Here is a 25,359-nt window from a genome sequence, read left to right as displayed (position 1 = left end):
CTCCTGTGTGTCCATTTTCCAGTAAATGTTGCTTACCTCCTTCACAGAATGGGCATGGTCACCTGCTTTACTGCAGCCAATGACTGGCTTCAGTGGTGATGTGTTTCTTGTGAACATGTTACCCCAGAATCCAATAGCAGCCTGATTACTTACATAACGGTGAGAAAAAGCCCAATTCTTCTACTGTACATTATTTTTTATCACAAAATTATTGCACATGTTTGAAGGAGTCAGAACCTTGGATTACCGGCTCCACAGCCCTGAGGTGGCCAGCATGGGCAACAGGTACATAAAAAATTTAACGTTATATATAGTGTTGGGTGAAGCGAAACATAAGAAGCGGAATTCGATCCGAAGTTTAGAAAAACTTTGTGGTAATGAAAAAGGTTTTCACAAAATGGCGGCTGCACATGTTACAAAGCAAGTTAGAAGCCTGGGAACACGAGAATTATCAAAAAAAATTTTTTATCATCAGCCTGCTTTTAATATTCTCTTATATATCCTGGGCAGCGCGGATCCTTTCTTTATATTGTAGGTGTAATTTATTGTCCTGTACATAATTGCAGTAGAGTGAAATTTATCATAGCTTATCTATTCTGTTAGCGATACAGTTGTTATACACTATGGCCAACAGACAGCTGCCTGGGCCCTCCAAATGAACAGGCAGTGTCAAAATTGTTGCTGTAGCCAGCACAATTAACAGCAGAAAAAGGGGTGTTGGTAGCCAGAGCTGCCACTGTCATCCAGCGGTCGTGTTTTGACCAACAATCCATTTTTACTGGAATGGTTGACTCACTCTTCAACATCATCTCAAGTGACAACAGATACACATAGCCAGCAATCAGTGGGATCTTCTCACACCATGCTTAGTTGTCATGGCCCATGAACTGCCTCTGTGCCCTGGCTCTTGCTTTTTCTGCCCTGTCTGTTAGCCAATTAATGTTTGCCGCCGACTCTGCTCCGATTTTCGGTGACTATGAGCTTTGTGAGGACAGTCAGCAGTTACAGGCCAGTCCAGACTTAGAGGAGAGGCCACTGCGGACTCCTTTAGATGTGCAACTAACGATGATGACAGTTGGATGGGAGCACATGTTTAGAGAGGTCAGGAATGTGCGCAAGAGACAGGTGACGACCAAACATTTGTAGATGATGATATAGCCGATTGCACGTGATAGCTGAGTGAAGAAGGGGCATCCTCATAATCAAGGGGAGAGAGTGAATGCGTGGCTGTGAGCCAGCAGGGTGGATGCGTGGCCGTGAGCCAGCAGGGTGGATGCGTGGCCGTGAGCCAGCAGGATGGAAGCGTGACCGTGAGCCCAGCAGGGTGGAAGCGTGGCCGTGAGCCAGCAGGGTGGATGCGTGGCCGTGAGCCAGCAGGATGGAAGCGTGACCGTGAGCCCAGCAGGGTGGAAGCGTGGCCGTGAGCCCAGCAGGGTGGAAGCGTGGCCGTGAGCAGCGGGGTGGAAGCGTGGCCGTGAGCCAGCAGGGTGGATGCGTGGCCGTGAGCCAGCAGGGTGGATGCGTGGCCGTGAGCCAGCAGGGTGGATGCGTGGCTGTGAGCCAGCAGGGTGGAAGCGTGACCGTGAGCCAGCAGGGTGGAAGCGTGGCCGTGAGCAGCAGGGTGGAAGCGTGGCCGTAAGCCAGCAGGGTGGAAGCGTGGCCGCAAGCCAGCAGGGTGGAAGTGTGGCCGTGAGCCAGCTATGTGGAATTAGTGGGAGATCTACAGCCAAATGCAGGAGGGGTACACCGTCTTCTACACGGGAGAGTACCTGTGAGGAACACACTAGCAGTGCATGAGTTCATAAACCAGCGGCAGACAGGCATTACACAGTGGTGGAGTGCTAGCCCACTGCTGCCTCTGCAATTTCTGTGCCAATGTCCTCCTCTGCCTCCTCATCCCCCACCTTGTCCTCACCCTACCCTCTAGCCACAGTTCACAGTTGTCCTCCATCATATCACACATGCAAAGCTAGGCATTGTCAGGTGGTTCTGCACCTGTTCAGCCTTGGTGAACTGAGCCACACCAGGGAGGAACTTCTTGGTATCATCAATAAAGAAATCGAACACTGGCTGTCTCGTTGCCAACTGGAGATAGGAACCATGGTTATTGATAACGGGAAGAACATGTCTTGTCTGTTCTGTGTCAGGGAGGGCTGACCCATGTTCCCTGCATGGCGCACGTCTTTAATCTCGTAACTCGGTTCATCAAGTCTTCTGCTTAAAAGCAAGGGCTCTTTAAAATTTCCTGGAATCTGTGCATGCACTTCAGCCATTCTTACATTGCAAAACACATCCTCCATGAGCTGCAAAGGCAAAATGTTCTTCCCCAACATTGCCTGATTTGGACCCACTCCTTTTTTTGGCTGATCAAATACTGATGCAATGTACTGACCATGTAATAGAGGCCATTAAAGTTCTTCATGCAGGACTTTTTTTCCTTGTTTAAAAAAAACGATTTTAAATGTAAATGTCCCCACTTTGGCATGGGGCCACTGTTGCTGCTGCCACCCTTCCCACTCTGTCATGGGGCCACTACTATCACTGCTGCTGGTTCCCTCCCAACACTGTCATTGGACGACTACTTGAATCTTGGTGCACTGCACAGTTACGTACAGGGTGATAAATTACATCTAATGGTAACAGTGACCTGTAATACTGATGCATGGTAATTTGACAACTAAGGCTACTTTCACACCTGCTTTAGGTGCGGATCCGTCTGGTATCTGCACAGACGGATCCTCACCTATAATGCAAACGCTTGTATCCGTTCAGAACGGATCTGTTTGCATTACCATGAAAAAAATAAAATAAATCATTATTATTATTTTTTTGGTTCATGATAATGCAAACGGATCCGTATTGACTTGCATTGTAAGTCAGGACGGATCCGTTTGGCTCTGCATCGTCAGACGGACATCAAAACGCTGCAAGCAGCGTTTTGGTGTCCGCCTCCAGAGCGTAATGGAGGTTGAACGGAGGCAAACTGATGCATTCTGAACGGATCCTTATCCATTCAGAATGCATTGGGGCTAAACTGATGCGTTTTGGTCCGCTTGTGAGAGCCCTGAACGGATTTCACAGACAGACCCAGAAACGCCAGTGTGAAAGTAGCCTTACAGAAGGGATTAAAAAGCACCGCCACAACATGGATTAAAATAAACTATTTTCATCACTATTTTATTGGCGCTGTCTACATTTCTTTATTTTGTTTGACTAAGAAGCCATTTGGACACAGCTCCTGCAGGGGCGCACATTGTTTTTTTGCTTTACTGAAGGGTGCTGTATGCATTACTTTTTGTTTAACAGAAAGGATTAGCTATGAATGTTGGTGCACTCTGTTACTGCCAATGCTGCTGACTACTTGAATCTTGATGCACTGCACAGTAAAGTCCACGACGATAAATTAGATCTGACGGTAACATTGACCTGAAATACTGACGCACAGTAAATCTACAGCTAACAGATGGGATTCACTAAGAATTTTGGTGCACTGCACACTGATGTACACGGTGATAGACTCTCCCTGCAGTTTAACTTCCAAGAAGCCTCCACACTGAGATTGGATCACCAAGTGAGAAGAATATGATTAGGCAGAGTGGCCTGGGTATACCGGATTTATAGTGATTTGTGACGAAGTAATTCACATGGAATCGAATTTTTTGGCAGACGGCAGCGAAGCTTCCAAATAAAACATTTTTAAAATTTGCTTATCTATAGTTATATATACACACAATTTAATGTTAGTGATGGAATATAAGGGCTGCTCCACCTGCCTTGTAAGCTTCTGGTTGGAATAATGAAGCAATCAGATTGGATTCATGCAGGAGACTTGCAGATATTTGGGTCAGATAAGTCCTGATATCTGGTCACTTCTGTCATCATTCTAATTACTGATCTTCTTTGGTCATATAAAACCTTCCACACGGCTTCTCCAATCATCTGACTTCTACAATATTTCTTTCACAGCTTGTGAATCCAGGTGAAGATCTGAACAATATTAATCCTACCGAGACATATGTCAGGGACGATGAGCAGAGCTTAGAGGACATTCCTACAGATAACCGCCCAGGTGAGTAGTGACCAGTAAGTAAAGAGGTCTCACAGATTCTACTCCTTCACTGGATACTATAGTTTTATGTTACTTTTTTATATTCACTGATTCAGATGAAATTTAAATTAAATATGGATGTAATGTGGTAGCATATAGGTGAGATATACATTTAGTATATGTATTGTAACCATTTATGTAGACACTGTTTTCCACTCTAAGCCTGGGATGCGATGTCCAATTTCACTTGCAGTGCAGAAGAGATCTCTACTACCACTAGGACACACAATGTTGAACAGTGCTGACCTCTCTGCCTAGTTGTATAGCGATGTGCCGGAGTGATACAGTTCAATTCAAGCTGAGGCGATGCAAAAGGCTCATGGGCCTGGTGTAAGAGTTCAGTTTGGGCCCCCCTTTCTTCAGTGCTGTGTGGCCAGAGGGCAGGGAATCCCATAACCTTCGTGCTGCGTGAGACAAAAAATAAACCCTCCCCCCACCTAACCTCTTCCCTCCAACCAGTATGCACTTTCTATAATACAAATGTCTTCTTATGTGGCACAAGGATCTTTATGTTCCGCTCGATCTGCAACAAGTGGTGATAACTGGAACATCGATGAACAGATGGCAGCACTATCATCACGCAACAACGTGATCCAATTGTTGAGGTTTTGTGTGTCTAAAAAAACATGGCTCTCAACCTGGCTTCTATGTCCCTCCCACGTGCCACAGACTGAAACTGGGTGCTTGACAATTTCATCATCTGCAGATCTTCTCCACTCCTGCTACTTCCTCTGTTATGATAACCTCCCGGCTTGTCATTCTCCGCGTTGCAATTTCAATGTTGAGGAGTGTATGTCCCTTCTGCACTCTATGGTTATCAACAATGTGTTTACTTTTGTAAAAAAAAAAAAAAAGTTACATTTTTGCAGATATTAAAGCTTGAGCAAATTCTGGATTGCAAGTAGGTCCATATAAAAACAATCATTTAGCTCAATGATTAGAAAGGATATGGTCCTGAGGAATCATCCTGGCATGTACTGCCTGGTGATGGAGCTAAATTCCTTTCCTTGCTTCTTCCTATGTATTGCTAGTGGCTACTGTATTTGATTCTCATCCTGACCACACTACTGCCTTGTCTTTTTTCATTGTATACCAGGATCCTATTGTCCTTCGGTCTTTGATCATTGGCCACATTTTGGAACATGCTCTTGTCCTTTTGGCATGTTGCATTTTGACCGAGCTCCTAGTGATGAGCCTTGGCTCCGTTGCTGACTATAATACAACTGCATCAACACTACTGTCACCAGTCTGTTCAGATTGAAACTTGAGGATCTTCCATCAGAAATGTCCTTACCCCAGACCCATATATCACAATTAGAGATGAATGACTGGCAATAATTGAGATCACCTTTTAGCGTTATGCATATGTAGGCACAAAACGCGTGAGGCAAAGGGTCGGTGCTGCCAGTATCTCTCAATCCTTCTGGGTGGAGTGGCCGGTTCTCCAGAGGAGTGATATAGAACACAATAGGGGGATGTGTACTGCGATAGTGCACAAAGTATGATACTTCTTGGCGCAAAAACCACGACCTCAAGGGAGGTATATAGATTCTTTTTTTATTATTTTGTGATAAGCGACAACGCGTTTCGGAGTCAATATACTCTTTTCTCAAGTCTGTATAATCCGTGCTTGTGCAGATGGCTTGTGTGAGAACGCACGCCTACAAGAGCCAGAGGAAGAGAGGCGGGGCCTTAGATTGACAGTTAGTGGCTGTCAATCCAAGGCCATCTGCACAAGCACGGATTATACAGACTTGAGAAAGGAGTCTATTGACTCCGAAACGCGTTGTCACTTATCAGCAATTAATTAAAAAAATATATATATATACGTCCCTTGAGGTAGTGGTTTTTGCTCCAAGAGGTATCATACTTTGAGCACTATCACAGTACACATCCCCCTATTGTGTTTTTCTTTTCCAGTTGGACTGCCACCTTGTCTTTTGAGGGCATTTTATACGTTTTTCACCTTTTTTTATTTTTTTTTATTTGTACAGCCTATTTTTATATTTGTATTGGTTAATCATGTCTCTTCTCAAGATTAAATAAATGTAAATATTTTAATAATTTTTAATAACTAAGACCCTCCATGCCCCTTATCAGTTTAGTCGCTCTCCTTTGTACTCCTTTGTAGCTCCAGAGCATCCTTCCAGATGAGGCCGCACCAACGCTTTGTAAAATGTTAATATTACATCCCTGTCCCACGAGTCCATGCCTTGTTTAATGCATGACAATATCCTGGTAGCCTTGGAAGCAGCTGATTGACATTGTATGCTTTTATTTATTCTACCATCTACAAGGACACCCAAATGCTTCTCTATAAATGACTCTCCTAGTGTTACATCCCCTAGGACATATGATGCACGAAGATCATTACTACTAAGATGCAGAACTTGACATTTATCCACATTGAACCTCATTTGCTAAGTTGATGCCCAATCGCTCAGAGTGTTCAAGTCAGCTTGTAGTTTTTGTACATCTTCCTTAGACTGCACATTACTACATAGCTTAGTGTTATCTGCAAAAATAGAAATGGTGCTATTAATCCCATCCTCAATATCATGAATAAATAAATTAAATAATAGAGGACCCAGCACTGAACCTTGGGGTACACCACTTATAACCCGGGACCATTCTGATTTGTGTGAGAACAGTTAACTTTTCGACTGCCAGGAGTGGCGTGGTTGTGCCGATGATTGTGCTTTGGATATCACCTGGCAGCAAAATTGGGTTGTTGAGGAGGAGATTTCATCAGAGGAGGATGGTGGTAGTAGCGGCAACAACTGCCAGTGTTAGATGGCCATTATAATGGCCATACTGCCAGAAAATGGATGGGAACGTGGTATTTCCTACCCACCTTCTCAGTGATATCCTGACCCAAGTGAATAACTCAGCATATTATCAATAGGAATTATATCTCGAGAAGAAAAAAAACATGTTGATGAGCTCCACCATGGTCAATGATGGCTTACTGTGCTTCCTACCGTCTATTCTATTCTCATTTCTCCCTCGGAGTCCAGCTGCTGTGTCTGTCTTCCATTATAGCCCAGGTCTCATTCCCCAACCTGCATTCTCCCCATCAGAAGGTGTAATACAGAGATGTCATTGCACCTGCTGGACTGAGTGGGAGAGCATACAGGCCAGAGATACTCCACCGCCATATGCGCTCTACTCAGCTCAGCAGTAGGAATGATGTCATCACATCACCTCTGCTGCTTGGAAGATCATGATGTTCTCCATTTTAAAAAAAAAAAATTTAAAGGCCTACAGTGGTTCAGACCGTGTGAGATACATAGTTTTTTTTTTTAAAGAAATTTTTTATTAGTCATCCAACAATACACGTTGTATAAAAATATCATTACTAACATTTATCAACATATTTTTCTTTAGCGCCCCCCTCCCTGCGATGCGTCTTCATTCACCACAGCTCGGTTCAAGAACCGAGGAGAGTGATGAAAAGTGAGGATCGGAAGTTCTATAAATTCCAGTCTCCTTAAATTCCAATCCATTCTTTCTCTGTGTTTCTCTGTTTATATAGAATATATTCATACAGTCCTGATCAAAAGATTAAGACCCCTTGAAAAATGGCAAAAAATCATATTTAGCATGGCTGGATCTTAACAAGGTTCCAAGTAGAGCTTCAACATGCAACAAGAAGAAATGGTAGTGAGACAAAACATTTTTTGAGCATTCAATTTAATGAAAACAATGAATAAACTGAAATAGGCTGTTTTTCAGCTGATCAAAAGTTTAGGACCCAAAAAAAACTAACCCCCCCCCCCTTCAAAACAGAAATCCAACTTCCAAACATGAACTCCGTAATGAGTAGCTCCGCCGTTATTGTTTATCACTTTGTTTCGGCATGCTTGATGCAAGCGTTTCCATGAGGTGAGTGGGAACATTTCTCCAAGTGGTGAAGACGGCTGCACGAAGGCAATCTACTGTCTAGAACTGTTGTCCATTTTTGTAAACTTCCCTTGCCATTCATCCCCAAAGGTTCTTAATTGGATTTAGATCAGGGGAACACGCAGGATGGGCCAAAAGAGTAATGTTATTCTCCTGGAAGAAGTCCCTTGTCCTGCGGGCATTGTGTACTGTAGCGTTGTCCTGTTGAAAAACCCAGTCGTTACCACACAGACGAGGGCCCTCAGTCATGAGGAAAGCTCTCTGCAACATCTGGACATAGGCAGCGGCCGTTTGTCGTCCCTGCACTTCCTGAAGCTCCATTGTTCCACTGAAGGAAAAAGCACCCCAGACCATTATGGCGCCCCCTCCACTGTGGCGCGTAGAAAACATCTCAGGTGGGATCTGCTTGTCATGCCAGTAACGTTGGAAACCATCAGGACAATCAAGGTTACATTTTTTCTCATCAGAGAATAAAACTTTCTTCCCCCTTTTGAATGTCCCATGTTTGGTGCTCTCTTGCAAAGTCCAAACGAACTGTTCTGTGGCGTTCAAGGAGACGAGGTCTTTGAAGACGTTTTTTGTTTTTGAAGCCCTTCAGTCGTCTGATGTTTATGGGGCTGCAGTCAGCACCAGTAAGGGCCTTAATTTGGGTCGAGGATCGTCCAGTGTCTTGACGGACAGCCAATTGGATCCTCCGGCTCAGTGCTGATGAAATTTTTTTGGGTCTTCCACTTGACTTTTTTGTTCCATAACCCTCAGGATCATTTAAGAAATGATGGCGCGCTGGGAGAGACCCTGCTTATGCAGTTTAACAACCCGACCACATTCAAAAAGGGAGAGTTTTTTTTCCATCACAACGTGTGACTACCTGACAGAAAATGACAATGAATCCACATCTTTGCACAGATTTGGCCTTTTTAAAGGCATGTGGTCCTAAAATTTGGATCAGCTGAAAAACAGCCTGTTTCAGTTTATTTTAAATTAATTGAATGCTCAAAAAATGTTTTGTCTCACTCCCATTTCTTCTTGTTGCATGTTGAAGCTCTACTTGGAACCTTGTTAAGATCCAACAATGTAAAATATGATTTTTTGACATCTTTCAAGTGGTCTTAAACTTTTGATCAAGACTGTATCTCTTAGTAGTGTTCACCAGATTCAACCATATATTCATAGTAGGAGTTTTTTGTGAAAACCAAGAGCGTGCAATCAGAAGACGTGCCAAAAACATTATCTTAAATAACAGATTTTTTTTATGTTGCTGACAGCTCACCTTGGCCAACTCGCCCAATACCAAACATTCGGCGGAATAAGGGATCCGCACCTTCAGTTTCCCCTCAATATATTTATGAATAGCTCCCCAGTACTGTTTCAACTTTGCACAGGACCAAAACATATGCAGATAGTCCGCTTCAGGGACATCGCACCTCGGGCAATTAGAGTCTTTCCTAATCCCACATCTATTAAGCCAGAATGTAGAATATTAAACTGAACCACCACATGATTAAAATTATGTGAAAAAAATTTCAAGTTCAGAGTTACCTTTTCCTGGTCATCCAAATAAACCATTGGACACTCATTTTTCCAAGTCCTCTGACCAGGAGAAGAAGCATCTCCAAATCGATTTATTAATAAATTTTTATAAAGGTGAGAAATCTTCATCTTGTGGTCCAAGTTCCCTATCCATTCATTAAATTGTGTTAAAGTGTGTATTTGAAGCCTGTTTTTTTCCTGTATGCTCAAAAGTGCCGATCTTAACTGTAAATACCGAAACCATAATAATTTCTGTGCTTTTTCTCTCTGTGATAGTTCTAAAAAAGAAATAATAACTCCATTATTTACTATGTGTCAAATATACAATATTACTTTTTTGCCAATATTGTTCCTTAGCTAGTGCATCTAAAGTTTTGAAATGCTGATTATACCATAAAGGAGTTCATCCTATTGAGCCTTTCACTCCACACCATAGTCTAATAGCCTGCCATGACTTTACAAAAAGACTCCTGGCTAATCTGAATTCCTTTTTGGAGTTGGTCAATTGACCAGACTCCAGAAGAGTAAAAAAATTATCATATGCAGATCTGTTAACTAAGTCCCTGCAAAGTGGGCTATCTTTCCATTCACGCAGAAAACAAAACTGTGCAGCTAAAAAATATCCCTTGAGACAAGGGAGGTTAACTTCCCCACTCTCCAGGGGCTTATACTAATGCTCTAATTTAAGTCTAACCCGTTTCCTGCCCCAGAGTAGATCATTAATAATTCTTTCGATCACCTTAAAATACCTATCCAGGATCCAAACTGGTGAATTCCTAAAGAGATAGAGTAGCTGAGGGAGAATCACCATCTTAGCTAAAGATATTCTATCTGCCTTTGATAAAGATAGACGAAGCCATGTTGTTATTTTTAACCTTAACTTATTTATCGATGGAATCAAGTTAAGCGGAATGAAATCTTCCACCCTAGGGGAGACTGTAATGCCGAGATACTCAAAGGATTCGGCGATTTTCAAAGTGTTCAGAGGACTATCCTTGAGAAATAATGATTTATCTAAGGGCGTCATTGTGGTATCTAGTGGCATAATCGTAGTTTGATCCCAATTTACCTCCAAACCTGAGGCTTCTCCAAAAGAATTTATCGTTTGCATAATAGTTAGGAGAGTAGGCTTTGCCTGTTGGACATAAAATAAAATATCAGCATATAAAGAAATGCGATCTTCCGTTCCTAATACCCCAAAGCCTAATATCCTAGGATCTTGTCTTACCCTGGCAGCCAAAGGTTCGATATAAATATCGAATAGAAGAGGAGAGAGTGGACATCCCTGGCGAGTGCCCCTAGTAATGGGAAAACTTATTGTGAAACACCCATTTATATTTAGTCTTGCAGTAGGGGATCTATAAAGAAGTTTAACCATGTTAATGAACCTACGGCCAAAGCCCATCCTATTAAGCACTCTCCAAAGAAATCCCCACTCAACTCTAGCAAAAGCCTTAGACGCATCTATAGACAAAATAGAACGTGCAGGCCCCCCAGCAGTCTGTATATTAGCAAAAAGACGGTGTAGATTATAATGAGTCCCCTTATTGGGAATAAAGCCATTGATGACATAACACTAGATAGCCTCGTAGCTAAAATTTTAGACTAAAGTTTAAAGTTTAACATCTGTGTTAAGGAGGAAAATCGGTCTATAAGATCCCAGCTCACTAGGGTCCTTACCCTTAGTAACAAAGTAACATAGTACATAAGGCTGAAAAAAGACATTTGTCCATCCAGTTTGGCCTGTTATCCTGCAAGTTGATCCAGAGGAAGGCAAAAAAAAAAAACTGTGAGGTAGAAGCCAATTTTCCCCACTTTAGGGGAATAAAAAATTCCTTCCCGACTCCAATCAAAGCGGCGCAAACGTTCATTTTTGCAGCACAAACCAGCACAAACGAATGGTGTATTTCTTTTTGAAATTTAGGCATATGGGGTGCCAACTTCACACAGGTAACAGAAGTTGTTCTTTAGAGGACAAAAGTATTTTTCAGAGGCAGGTCATCCTGGGAAGATGCTGGCTAAAGTAATAGCAAGCCAGGATCCAAAGAAAGAGATCCGTAGTATACGTATGCCTGATGGTACTATGGTGGAAGATCAGGAGGGAATAATAGAAGTATTTATAAAATATTTCAGTGAATTGTTTGAGGCAGAGAGTGTCCTCTCAGAGGCAGCGATTGACTCGTACTTGGGCTCTATTTCCCTTCCGGTTCTTACAGATGGGCAAAAGGAACGTTTGGAGATGGATTTGTCTCCCCACGAGATAGAAGATGCAATGAAGGCCTGTTCAGGTAACTCTGGCCTGGATTGGATGGACTCCCGTATGAGTTTTATCATAGATAATTGTCTCCCATTCAGGGAGAACACTCTGACTCAATAAAAGAGGGAGACCTCCCAGAAACAATGACAGAGGCTGCGATAATAGTAATATTAAAGAAGTTTTTTTTTGTCTATTAGGTTTAGGGTAAGTTCGCAAACACCCGTGCCCCCACACACACGCACACAAAATAAAGATTTACACGCACGCAAACACACACACACTCCCCTATGGCCCGCCGGATGTTCTCGGCTGAGGAGGCATATGCCCAGCTTTCCTCCGAGTCCGAGAGCCCCAGTGAGGACGAGGATGACCCCACTTTCCTTTTGTCATCCGCGTCCTCCTCGTCATCTAGCGATGATGATGAGCCCCCCCCAGCAAGGGGACCGCCATGCTAGGGACCCTGTGACCCATCCTAGTACAAGCAGCTCTGGGGCTCGTACTAGTTTTCCGGCCCACCAGTTAAGTCCACCAAACCCCCCTGCTGGTGAACTTGTCTGGCATACCCCAGAGCGTTTGGAGTCCGTGATTGGTGATTTTGTAGGCCAACCAGGAATCCAGATTTCCACAGTGGGCTTCACTGAATACGACTACTTTAGTCTTTTTTTCAGTGACCACTTTGTGAATCTGATGGTGGAGCAAACAAACCTGTTCGCCTAACAGTTCATTGCTCAACACCCGGGCTACTTTTTGGCTAGGCCCGGTGGCTGGACTTCGGTCAGTGCAGCCGAGATGAGGATGTTTTGGGGCCTTGTGCTGCACATGGGCCTAGTCAAGAAACCTAGTGTCAGGCATTACTGGAGTGGGGACGTCCTCTACCAGACCCCACTCTACTGTATGGCCATGACATGCTCCCGGTTTGAGGCCATCCGGAAAGGCCTGCATTATGCAGATAATGCAGCATGTCCCCCCCAAGGTGATCCTGCCTATGACCGCCTGTACAAAATCAAGCCGGTCATCAATCACTTTGGGGCCAAATTTGTGCAGTCCTATGTACCCGGAAGGGAGGTCGCGGTTGATGAGTCTCTCATTGCGTTCAAGGGGAGACTCATTTTCCGCCAGTATGTTCCCTCTAAGTGGGGGAGGTATGGCGTGAAGCTGTACAAACCTTGTGAGAGTACCTCAGGGTACACTTACAAGTTTCGTGTGTACGAGGGGCGAGATTCCCGTATTCAACCCCCAGAATGTCCCCCCACTCTGGGTGTTAGGGGGAAATTTGTGTGGGACCTTATTTACACACTGCTAGATAAGGGTTACCACCTGTACGTGGATAACTTTTATACTAGTATCCCCTTGTTCCAGTCCCTCGCCGCCAGATCCACATCCGCTTGTGGGACCGTGCAGAAAGATCTATGCAGCCTCCCTACCCACCCCCTCCAGGTACCTATCCCCAGGGGTGAGACCCATGCCCTTACCAGTGGAAACCTGTTGCTGGTCAGATATAAGGACAAGAGGGATGTCCTTGTACTGTCCACAATTCACGGTAATGGCATCACCCCTGTCCCTGTGCGAGGTACCGCGGCAACGGTCCTCAAGCCCGATTGCATTGTCGACTTCTATCTGTATATGGGAGGAGTTGATCTCCCTGATCAAGTCCCCAAGCCATACAATGCCATGCGCAAAACCCGGGCATGGTACAAAAAAGTTGCAGTCTACTTGGTGCAGGTTGCCTTGTTCAACTCTTTTATGCTGTCCCGGAGCGCTGGCAACACAGGGACATTCCTTCAGTTCTATGAGGCAGTCCTCAAGGCCCTGATCTTTTCTGACCAGGAAAGAGAAGGCCGGAGTACCTTGGGAACTGGAGGCGCCCGGATCGTCCCTGGCCAACACTTTCCAGGTGTGGTCCCCCATACTGGAAAGAAGGGACGGACCCAAAAAAGGTGCAGAGTGTGTGACAGGAGGGGGATACGGAAGGACACCACTACCTTGTGTGACACGTGCCCCGATCATCCGGGCCTCTGCATTATTGGTTGCTTCAGGGAGTACCACACTTCCATGGAGTACTAAATGTATGTTCCCCTTCCCCAATTTAGCCACTGACAATCGGATAAAAAACTATGGTTCTCAGACTTGAGACACTAAAACAAAAATTTTTTGGGGGGGAAAATATTTAGTAAAACTAAAATTAAAATAAAAAGTAGACATATTAGGTATCACCGCGTCTGTAAGAATCTGCTCTATAAAAATACCCCATGACCTAACCCCTCAGATGAACACGGTCAAAAAATTAAATAAAAACTGTGCATCTTACCTTACATCTCAAAAATTGTAATAGCAAGCGATCAAAAACTCATAGCCCCCCAAAATAGTGCCAATAAAACCGTCCTCTCATCCCGCAAAAAATGAGTTTTTAAAAAGATAATATAGTGTAAAACATAAATAAATAAAAAGTAGACATATTAGGTATCGCCGCATCCGTAAGGATCTGCTCTATAAAAATACCCCATGAACTAACCCCTCAGATGAACACTGTCAGATGAACACGGTCAAAAAAAATTAATAAAAACTGTGCCAAAACAGCAATTTTTTTGGCAAATATTCCATTTTAATCCATTTTTTCCAGTAACAAAGCAAGGGATAACAGCCAAACAAAATGCTATATTTATTGCCCCGATTCTGTAGTTTGCAGAAACACCCCATGTGTGGCAGTAAACTACTGTACGGGCACACAGTAGGGTGTAGAGGGAAAAGTGCGCAGTGTGGTTTTTGGAAGGCAGATTTTGTTGGACTAGTTTATTTACACAAACTAAGAAGACAGGTTGGCATTAGCAGGAGGTGCTTCAAACCCACATGCAGTTGTGCATATATATAGGGGAGCAAATCCTGCACTTGTGGCCCGTTGCTAATGGCAATCCCCAGCAAAATGCATACAATGGAGGATGCCCGCGGCGAACCACAAGTACCACAATAGACATCCTACACAAGGTAACAAGTGCGGATGTAATAATTAATATAACAATATAACAAAACAATAACAAACACAGGTGCACTCTGCAGAATCACTAAATCCTCAAACTGATTTTAAAATTGAGAGATTAGTCAACATGTCCTACGGTGTAGAACATGTCTAAGCCCGGACACCACGACAAGGTTTCTCAAGTAGCCCGGGACCCTACACTCTCCTACCTGAGCCGTATGGGCAATACCAGGAGCCAGTGGGCAAATTACAGGAGCATAAGGCCGACTCACAAACAACTCACCAGTTACCTCCAGCATGTGGCCATGCTTGCAATGGGAGGAGGGAGGAGTCTGTGAGTCCCACTCAAGACTTGCTGATATGTCCCAGGCCTCACAGGTGCACCTAAATGTGGCCTGTAGATGGAAAACAGGCACATTTAAATAGGAGTTTATACACCTCCAGAAATCTATATATACAAACTAAGAAGACAGGTTGGCATTAGCAGGAGGTGCTTCAAACCCACATGCAGTTGTGCATATATATAGGGGAGCAAATCCTGCACTTGTGGCCCGTTGCTAATGGCAATCCCCAGCAAAATGCATACAATGGAGGATGCCCGCGGCGAACCACAAGTACCACAATAGACATCCTACACAAGGTAACAAGTGCGGATGTAATAATTAATATAATAATATAACAACTGGTGAGTTGTTTGTGAGTCGGCCTTATGCTCCTGTAATTTGCCCACTGGCTCCTGGTATTGCCCATACGGCTCAGGTAGGAGAGTGTAGGGTCCCGGGCTACTTGAGAAACCTTGTCGTGGTGTCCGGGCTTAGACATGTTCTACACCGTAGGACATGTTGACTAATCTCTCAATTTTAAAATCAGTTTGAGGATTTAGTGATTCTGCAGAGTGCACCTGTGTTTGTTATTGTTTTGTTATATTGTTATATTAATTATTACATCCGCTCTAGGGGTGCATCATGGGGGCTTCAAATGGGACATGGTGCCAAAAAAAAAAAGGCCATCAAAATCTGCTTTCCAGAAACCACACGGCGTTCCTTTCCTTCTGCGCCCTGCCGTTTGGTCATACAGAAGTTTACGACCACATATGGGGTGTTTCTGTAAACTGCAGAATCAGAGTAATAAATATTACGTTTTGTTTGGCTGTTAACCCTTGCTTTGTTACTGGAAAAAAACTGATTAAAATAGAAAATTTGCCCAAAAAATGCTGTTTTGGCACCGTTTTTATTTTATTTTTTTGACCGTGTTCATCTGAGGGGTCAGTTCATGGGGTATTTTTATAGAGCAGATTCTTACGGACGTGGCGATACATAATATGTCTACTATTTATTTATTTATGTTTTACACTATATTATCTTTTCATAAACAAAGAAAAAACATTTTAGTATCTCCATAGTCTGAGTCATTTTTTTTTTTTTTTAGTTCTTAGCCGATTATCTTAGGTAGGTGCTCATTTTTTGAGGGTTGAGAGAACGGTTTTATTGGCACTATTTTGGGGGGGCATATGAGTTTTTGATCGCTTGCTATTACAATTTTTGTAACTTTTTTTTTTTAACCTTTTGTAATTTTTTGCACCTTTTTAATTGGATTTTTTGACCATGTTCATCTGAGGGGTTAGGTCATGGGGTATTTTTATAGAGCAGATTCTTACGGACGCGGCGATACCTAATATGTCTAAATATTAAAAAATATATATATTTTACTTTTAATGTCTCAAGTCGGAGAACCATAGTTTTTTATCCGATTGTCAGTGGCTAAATTGGGGAAGGGGAACATAAATTTAGTACTCCATGGAAGTGTGGTACTCCCTGAAGCAACCAATAATGCAGAGGCCCGGATGATCGGGGCACGTGTCACATTAAGTTGTGGTGTCCTTCCGTATCCCCTTCCTGTGACACACTCTGCACCTTTTTTGGGTCCGTCCCTTCTTTCCAGTATAGGGGACCACACCTGGAAAGTGTTGGCCAGGGACGATCCGGGCGCCTCCAGTTCCCGAGGTACTCCGGCCTTCTCTTTCCCGGTCAGAAAAGATCAGGGCCTTGAGGACTGTCTCATAGAACTGAAGTAATGTCCCTGTGTTGCCAGCGCTCCGGGACAGCACAAAAGAGTTGTACAAGGCAACCTGCACCAAGTAGACCGCAAATTTTTTGTACCATGCCCGGGTTTTGTGCATGGCATTATATGGCTTGAGGACTTGATCAGGGAGATCAACTCCTCCCATATACCGATTGTAGTCGACGATGCAATCGGGCTTGAGGACCGTTGCCGCAATACCTTGCACAGGGACAGTGGTGATGACATTACCGTGAATTGTGGACAGTACAAGGACATCCCTCTTGTCCTTATATTTGACCAGCAACAGGTTTCCACTGGTAATGGCACGGGTCGCATCCCTGGGGATAGGTACCTGAAGGGGGTGGGTAGAGAGGCTGCGTTGATTTTTCCGCACAGTCCCACAAGTGGACATGGATCTGGCGGCGAGGGACCGGGACAAGGGGATACTAGTATAAAAGTTATCCACGTACAGGTGGTAACCCTTATCTAGCAGTGGGTACATAAGGTCCCACACAAGTTTCCCGCTAACACCCAGAGTGGGGGGACATTCTGGGGGTTGAATACGGGAATCTCGCCCCTCGTACACACAAAACTTGTAAGTGTACCCTGAGGTACTCTCACAAAGTTTGTACAGCTTCACGCCATACCTCCCCCGCTTAGAAGGAACATACTGGTGGAAAATGTGTCTCCCCTTGAAAGCAATGAGAGACTCATCAACCGCGACCTCCCTTCCAGGTACATAGGCCTACACAAATTTGGCCCCAAAGTTATCGATGACCGGCCTGATTTTGTACAGGCGGTCATAGGCAGGATCACCTTGGGGGGACATGCTGCATTATCTGCATAATGCAGGCTATTTTGGATGGCCAGCAGCATGTCATGGCCATACAGTAGAGTGGGGTCTGGTAGAGGACGTCCCCACTCCAGTAATGCCTGACACTAGGTTTCTTGACTAGGCCCATGTGCAGCACAAGGCCCAAAAACGTCCTCATCTCGGCTGCACTGACCGGGGTCCAGCCACCGGGCCTAGCCAAAAAGGAACCCGGCTGTTGAGAAATGAACTGTTGGGCGTACAGGTTTGTTTCCACCATCAGATTCACAAAGTGGTCACTGAAAAAAAGACTAATGTAGTCGTATTCAGTGAAGCCCACTGCGGAAATCTAGATTCCTGGTTGGCCTACAAAATCAAGAATCACGGGCTCATAACGCTCTGGGGTATACCACACAAGTTCACCGGCAGGGGGCTCCGGTGGACCTAACTGATGGGCCGGAAAACTAGTACGAGCCCCAGAGCTGCTCGTACTAGTGTGGGCCACAGGGTCCCTAGCATGGAGGTCTCCTTGCTCCGCCTGGTGCCGCCTTGGGGGCTCATCATGATGATAAGGAGGACGCAGATGACAAAAGGAAAGTGGGGTCATCCTCGTCCTCACTGGGGCTGTCGGATTCTGAGGCAAGCTGGGCCTATGCCTCCTCAGCCGAGAACATCCGGCGGGCCATAGGGGAGTGTGTGTATGTGTGCGTGTAAATCTTTATTTGGTGTGCGTGTGTGTGGTGGCACGGGTGTTCACGAACTTACCCTAAACATAACAGACCCCAAAAAAAAATAGGCCCAAAAATGTTAAACTTTTTTTATTTTTTTATTCAAACTCACTGATCAACCGTCTGAAGTTGCTCAGCGGTGGGGTGTGCGATGCGCTAACAGTGGCCGGACGCTTAGAGTGCCGGCCACAGTCAGCGTACGCAAAAAACAAATAAATATATGCTTGCAGTTGTAGGGGGGGCAAGCTGCAGCACACCTGGGGGGTCTAGGGTCAGGGTTAAAAACATGGGGTAGAAAGTGGGCGGGGTTTCAGCAAATCAAGCGCGCAATATCTCGGAAACCAAAGCGGCGCAAACGTTCATTTTTGCAGCACAAACGAATGGTGTATTTCTTTTTAACATTTAAGAACATGGGGTGGAAAGTGGGCGGGGCTTCATAAAAAAATCAAACGCGCAATATCTCAGGAACCGAACCGGCACAAACGTTCATTTTTGCGGCACAAACCAGCACACACGTAGCACAAACGAATGGTGTATTTCTTTTTGAAATATAAGAACATGGGGTGCCAACTTCACACAGGTACTTCTGTTGTGCTTTATCCAGAAGGAGCCTGGCTTGTCCTCTGCATATTCTTTCTATCTTCAACCGTTTTCACCTTAGCATACCTAGCCATTCCTTCAGCGGCTGCTTCCTCTAGTTCTTTCTCCTTCATCGCATACTGCTTGCGCAAATTTGCGATAGTACTAATAAAGATCCCTCTCATAAATGCTTTAAACGCATCCCAAATGTACTGAGATTTAGCTGAGGCATAATTCCTCTCCCAAAAAGAGAGATAATTTCCTTTTCTATCTGATTATGATTATCTAGCCATTGGGGGCTCAGTCTAAATGGGGGTTTCACTCTAAAGTCATTCCCTGGCATACATAGCTCTATTAAGAAGGGGACATGGTCTGAAATGGATCTGGCCTCGTATTTAGGTAGCCTTTATTTATCAAGGTCAGGTCAATTCTAGACATAGAGCTTCCAGATTTACTAACACAGGAAAAAACTCTCCTTTCTCTAAATAGATACTCCCAGACATCCACGAGGCCCACCTCTTGGCAAAAACAAACCAAGGGGGATCCCTGGAGCGGGGAGGACCCTTTACCTCCAGTAGAGATCCTGTCTACCTCCTGGATTCATCACACAATTAAAATCCCCATTGACTATCAGCAAACAATCAGGCCACTGGTCCACGAAAGACAACAAACAATTCAATACCTGCCTGGAAAATGGGGGGGGGGGTATATAAACGCCAAAATACATAGCTTTCCATCAAGCCTACCATAAAGAAAAATATATCTCCCCTGCAAGGCATAAAAAGTTGATCTGTTTATGAATCAATACTGTAAGGCTGGGTTCACACCTTAGCGTTTTACAGCGCGTTCCTACGCGCTGTAAAACGCTCAATAGGCAAAAACCAATGATTCCCTGTGGGCATGGTTCTCACCTGAGCGTTTTACAGCGAGTACGAACGCGCTGTAAAACACCCTACGCCCCAAGAAGTACAGGAGCTTCTTTGGGGTGTATTGTCGCGCGTAACACCTCTGTTTTTCATTGTACGCCTCTGAGGGCAATAGCAAGAACGCGCGTACGACGCGCGTTTCCAAAATACAAAAACGTCCCAAAATACGCCTCAAAAACGCCCGATAAAAACGCCTGTAAACAGCGCTTATCGAATACGCTCAGGTGTGAACCCAGGAGTTCACAGCAATACCATCATTCTAAAATATAACTTTTAATGTTAACGTATGAAAAAGTCAATACACCCTTCTAATTATAGATAATTAGAGATATAAAAAGGAAAAATAAACATGAAATGAAAAACAAATCTAGGGTCAGATATAGGGTATAGGCGGTTAGGTTAGTAGGTATTAATGGGGCCTATTGGGAGGGTGTCCCTAATTCTGACCCTAATGTAGTGGCCCTGCCTAGATACGGAATAGCCGCCCCGATAGGGGCGATCCCGTTTCTCGTACCTCCTGGTGTCCCTGATAAACCCCTATCAGGGATGGATACCTGTAAGGGGGGGGGAACCCTATAGGAATGCCTGGGCTAATCTACACAAAAAAAAATATATATTAATTAATAATAAATTATATATAAGTGAATACCCAAAGTTGAATGACAGACAACACCATAAGAATAAATATGAAGAAAAGTGAAAAGTCAAATGTCCAATAACGACCCTACACGTTTCGCCTGGTTGGTGTCAGGCTCATCAGGGGACATATTTGACAAAAGAGTACCTGTCACCAGAGATAATCTGAGTAATACAAATATTTCTATAAACATATAAATTTATTTTGTTTTTCTATTTATCTCATTCATGATAACCAGAGAAACATAGGCTCATGTGATAAAAGTCGGCCATAAGCAAAAGATAATGATCAATCAATGTATCAGAAGATCAAAACTACTGCCCCAGGAGACATAAGATATATATAGAATTGATCCAAGAAAACCCAGAACCATTCACATGTCTCGTGCTGCAGGTGGTAGCCCGACTGGGATATAACGGTATATATATCCAATCAACAGTCAAGAAACAATGGGACTCTGCCCAGTAGTTAACACCAAACCACAGATAAATACAGTAATGCAAGCCAGATGAGAATTAAAGATACAACTGACATCTATGGCATAGCTGCATTAGTAATTAGGCTCAATAGAGAAAACCCCTCCACATCAAACAAATATGACAGCCATTATCAATATTAAGTGGTATAAAATAATTTTGGGGCGATACTTGCGTGCCCTTTCATGGCTGGATGGGTGGACCAGTGGTGGTGTCGCACAGTCAGGATGCCAATATAGATGGCGGCATCATGGTAACCAGAAGATAATAGCGTCCGGTAGGCAGGCGGCGGGACAATGCCAGCATCTCTGCCTTTTAAAATATTGTTACTTCCGGGAGTCCGGTCACGTGGGCATCCACATGATGTGCGAGCCAGGTTGGCGTCTGACGTCAGACGCTGGTAATGTGACCAGGTGATCCGCTGGTAGGGATAGAATGGGTCACGTCTGACATCAGATGCTCCCATGTGATGACTGTGCCGGTCATGTGATTCTCAATCCCGGCCGGTCACATGATCGTTAGTTAGAAGTGATTATATAGCGTATCCCAACTAACATTCAGGGGAAGCGGAGCCGGGGAGAAGATAGAATCGCTCATTTTGTGACATTTGTGTATGTCCCACTATGTTTTATCTAGGGCCACATATAGAAAAGTAAAAGGTAATCATTAAGATTGTTAGATATCTATCCCAGCCTAACTTGTGTGGAGTTATACACCTGTGTAGCCCACCTCCCCCCAAGTCGTGGTATCTTCTCCTGTGAGATATGAGTTTCAACCAAACAGACAATAGCTGGCAGATGGTTCCTTACCAGATCCAGTACCGCCTGTCTTTTTACCTTCTCCCTTAAACCCCGAACATTCCATGTAAGTATTCTTGTAATCATTACTTAAACCTAAATTCTCCAGGTACCATCCTCCTCGAGATTCACTACATTCCCCACTTCAATGTTAGAAGCATCGCAGGATCCCCTACCCTCCCAACGCCTCCCCCCACCCAGAAACCACATATCCCCCTTGATCTGTAATTGGAAAAAAAACAGACCTCTTAACTAGGACCATCCCTCCCCCACTCCCCCGGCCGGATCGCCATCCAGGAAAAAAAAGAAAAACTCCCAAAAAAATAAAAATCTCAAGAAAGGAAACATATTTCAGTCAACATTCCTGTCTAACCAATCCGTGGCCATCTCTGGAGTGTAAAAGAAATGTACTGTTTCCTTTATGTACAATCCTTAATTTGGCTGGGTACAAAAAAGAATACTTAATGTCCTTGCTCTAAAGGCGTTTTTTAACATCTAGGAAGGTAAGTCTCTTATCTTGAACTTCTTTTGAGAAATCTGGAAAAAAGGAAAGTTTACACCCATTGTATGAAATCGGAGACACATCTCGTGCACGTCTTAGGATCATGTCTCTATCACAAGCTGCAAGCATCTTAATTATTACAGTTCTTGGGGGGTTCCCCGGGATCGATTTACCACAGGGGATTCGGTGGGCCCTTTCAATTAGAAACAGAAACAGAGCCGAGAAAAATTCCTTCCTGAAATTATCAAAAAATATGGATTGTATCGTTCGTAACAATACAATCTTTTTCGAAAAAAGGAAGAAAAACAAAAAGGGGAAAATGAGATACTAACTCTAAAAGAGGAAGGAGGGAAAAAAAGGGGGGGGGGAAAGGAAGAAGAAGTGGAGGAAAATGGCTCCTAAACAAAATAGACGATCAACGGACTCGATGCTGTTCAAGCCAGGGCAGAAACAAATAGTCTGCTACAATTGATCAATTCTTAAGGTTACTGAACTTAAACACCAGGTCTGGTCAAAAGGGGAAGCAAGATGTCGATGCAAAAAAAATATTGCTGAGTTTAGATCGGAGGATACACACGAGGGAGATTCGGATAACGGAGATGGGGAGAAGCAGGTAAAAGGCTCCTCCATAGTAGAGGAGATTTTACTGATTGTTAAAAATAATGGAAAAGCGATAGAAAATATTGCTATACAATTGGGGTCAGTACAGTCAGATATACTGATTTATAAAAGATGATCTGATCAAGATTCGCGATAGAACTAAGGAATTGGAAATCACAGTAAATAAACTGGAACAAGAAGTGAAAATGTTAAAGGCTGAGAACAGTACAGTAAAAAAGGACTACAACTATCTGAGAAATGAAAATGTGGACCTTGAGGATAGGTCAAGAAGATGGAATGTACGAATTTTGGGCCTAACAGAAATCCCTGACGATGTTCTCCATTCATCAGGAATGGGGCTAAATATTACTTTTATATTCTATTCACACTACATGGGCTTCATTACTTTCGGAGGGCACAAAGGGGCTTAAAGGCTATGTACACTTTTGGGGACTTTTTTTATTATTGCATTGTACTCCTTTTGAGCTAAAAATAATTTTCAATTGGTCTTTTTTAAACATATGTAATCCTTTTTTCTGTACAGTGCTTGTCACGGGGTTCCGAAGGTGCTCCCGGTCCCCCATTGCCCGCAGACCTGTTGCTTAGCTTTGGGAATGAGGATTTGTGCTTGACCTCATTCCCAGGGCAGCTTTGCTGGCTGGGTGGCTCCCTGCTCCTAGTCTGCCTTGAGCGCCGAGCTGATCACTCGGTGCTCGACTGGTTGGCCTGTCGGTCATGTGACGCTGGCCACGTCACATGACCCTCACTCCCCACTATAAATACAGGCAGCCTGCTGGCCACAGGTTGCCTGTTAATTTCTAGGTTCCTGGCTATTTGTTGGACTACTGAATACTTACCTGATCCTGTTCCCTGACGATCCTCTGCCTGCTCCTCCTATACTGCGCATCCATCCTGGTATTGTGACCTCGGCTCCCACCTGACTACTCTCTTAGGACTCCTCTTGTACTTCGCTACTCTCCTGGTATTTGACCCCGGCTTCTCCTGACCATTCTTTGCTTAATCCGCTGTACTGCGTAGCTCTCTTGGTTCTGACCCGGTCCGTTCATGTTCCGTATTTTGTCTTGTCTGTCTTCCCTGCACGTATCCTAAGTTAGGGACTGCCGTCCAGTTGTCCCCTGTCATCAGGACTCGTGAGGCAAGTAGGCAGGGCCAGGGGTGAGGGTGGAGCGCAGTGGTCACTACACTTCCCCCTGTGTGTGTGTGGACGTGACCGTTACAGTGCTGACATGCTGTAGTGGCAGCCTGTGGATTTTCTCTCTTTTCCGTCATTTAGGGAGCAGAAGGATTCCTTATCTCTGCTTTCTGCCCTTAAAAACAATCATTATAGCTCAGTTTTTTATTTTGCTGATAAGAATGTGGCTTAAATAAATGTTTATGACCTCTCAGTAGTTTAGAGATAACAGTTATCAGATGACGAGCACAAAGTGAAAGTACCAGTCAAAAAGTGAACCCTTTGTGACAGAACAGCTCAATATTTTTAATAAAGGCCAATTGAAAAAAATGTTTTTTTTTTAGCCACAAATGAATAACATGCAATCATAAAAAAAAATTGCCTCTGAAAGTTTACATAGCCTTTAACTACTGTGTATGGCCACTAAGGGGCAGCATTATTCTAAGGTGGGCACTAAGCAGGCATAAATATTGTGTGGGTACACAAAGGCAGCATAACTATTGTGTGAAGGCACTAAGGCCCCTTTCACACGAGCGAGTTTTCCGCGCGGGTGCAATGCGTCACGTGAACGCATTGCACCCGCACTAAATCCGGATCCATTCATTTCTATGGGGCTGTGCACACGAGCAGTGATTTTCACGCATCACTTGTGCGTTGCGTGAAAATCGCAGCATGTTCTATATTCTGCGTTTTTTCACGCAACGCAGGCCCCATAGAAGTGAATGGGGCTGCTTGAAAATCGCAAGCAAGTGCGGATGCGGTGCGATTGTCACGCACGGTTGCTAGGAGACTATCGGGATGGGGACCTGATCATTATTATTTTCCCTTATAACATGGTTATAAGGGAAAATAATAGAATTCTTAATACAGAATGCATAGTACAATAGGGCTGGAGGGGTTAAAAAAAATAATATAACTCCCCTTAATCCACTTGATCATGCAGGCTGGCTTCTCTTTGCTGTGCACAGGAAAAAGACCTTTGATGACGTCACTGCGCTCATCACATGATCCATCACCATGGTAAAAGATCATGTGATGGACCACGTGATGAGCGCAGTGACGTCATCAAAGGTCCTATTCCTGTGCACAGCAAAAAAGAAGGCAGAAGAGAAGCCGTGCTGCGCGATCAAGTGGATTAAGGTGAGTTATATTATTTATTTATTTATTTTAACCCCCTCCAGCCCTATTGTACTATGCATGCAGGATTGCGTTCCGGAGGCAGTCGATTCATTCCTCCTTCACGCGCTGGCGCATTATCTCGCGAGATTACGCGCATAG

At 44.1% G+C, this 25,359-nt stretch overlaps 1 protein-coding gene and 1 long non-coding RNA gene across 2 annotated transcripts in view; one reads left to right on the top strand and one right to left on the bottom strand.

Moving 5' to 3' along the window:
- Positions 1 to 25,359, top strand: part of LOC121004472 (oocyte zinc finger protein XlCOF22-like) — a 1,539,666-nt gene that overhangs the window by 1,386,553 nt on the left and 127,754 nt on the right. The window lies entirely within an intron of this gene.
- On the bottom strand, positions 844 to 24,317 carry LOC121004590. Its single transcript, XR_005779786.1, has 3 exons — positions 24,122 to 24,317; positions 2,430 to 2,437; positions 844 to 854 (listed from the first exon to the last, which is right to left on the bottom strand). It is a non-coding gene; the product is annotated as an uncharacterized LOC121004590 (long non-coding RNA).

The sequence above is a fragment of the Bufo bufo genome, chromosome 6 (assembly GCF_905171765.1).
Source record: "Bufo bufo chromosome 6, aBufBuf1.1, whole genome shotgun sequence".
Classification (NCBI taxonomy): domain Eukaryota; kingdom Metazoa; phylum Chordata; class Amphibia; order Anura; family Bufonidae; genus Bufo; species Bufo bufo.
The sequence above is the reverse complement of the archived record's forward strand: the minus strand, read 5'-3'. Positions and strand labels throughout refer to the sequence as shown.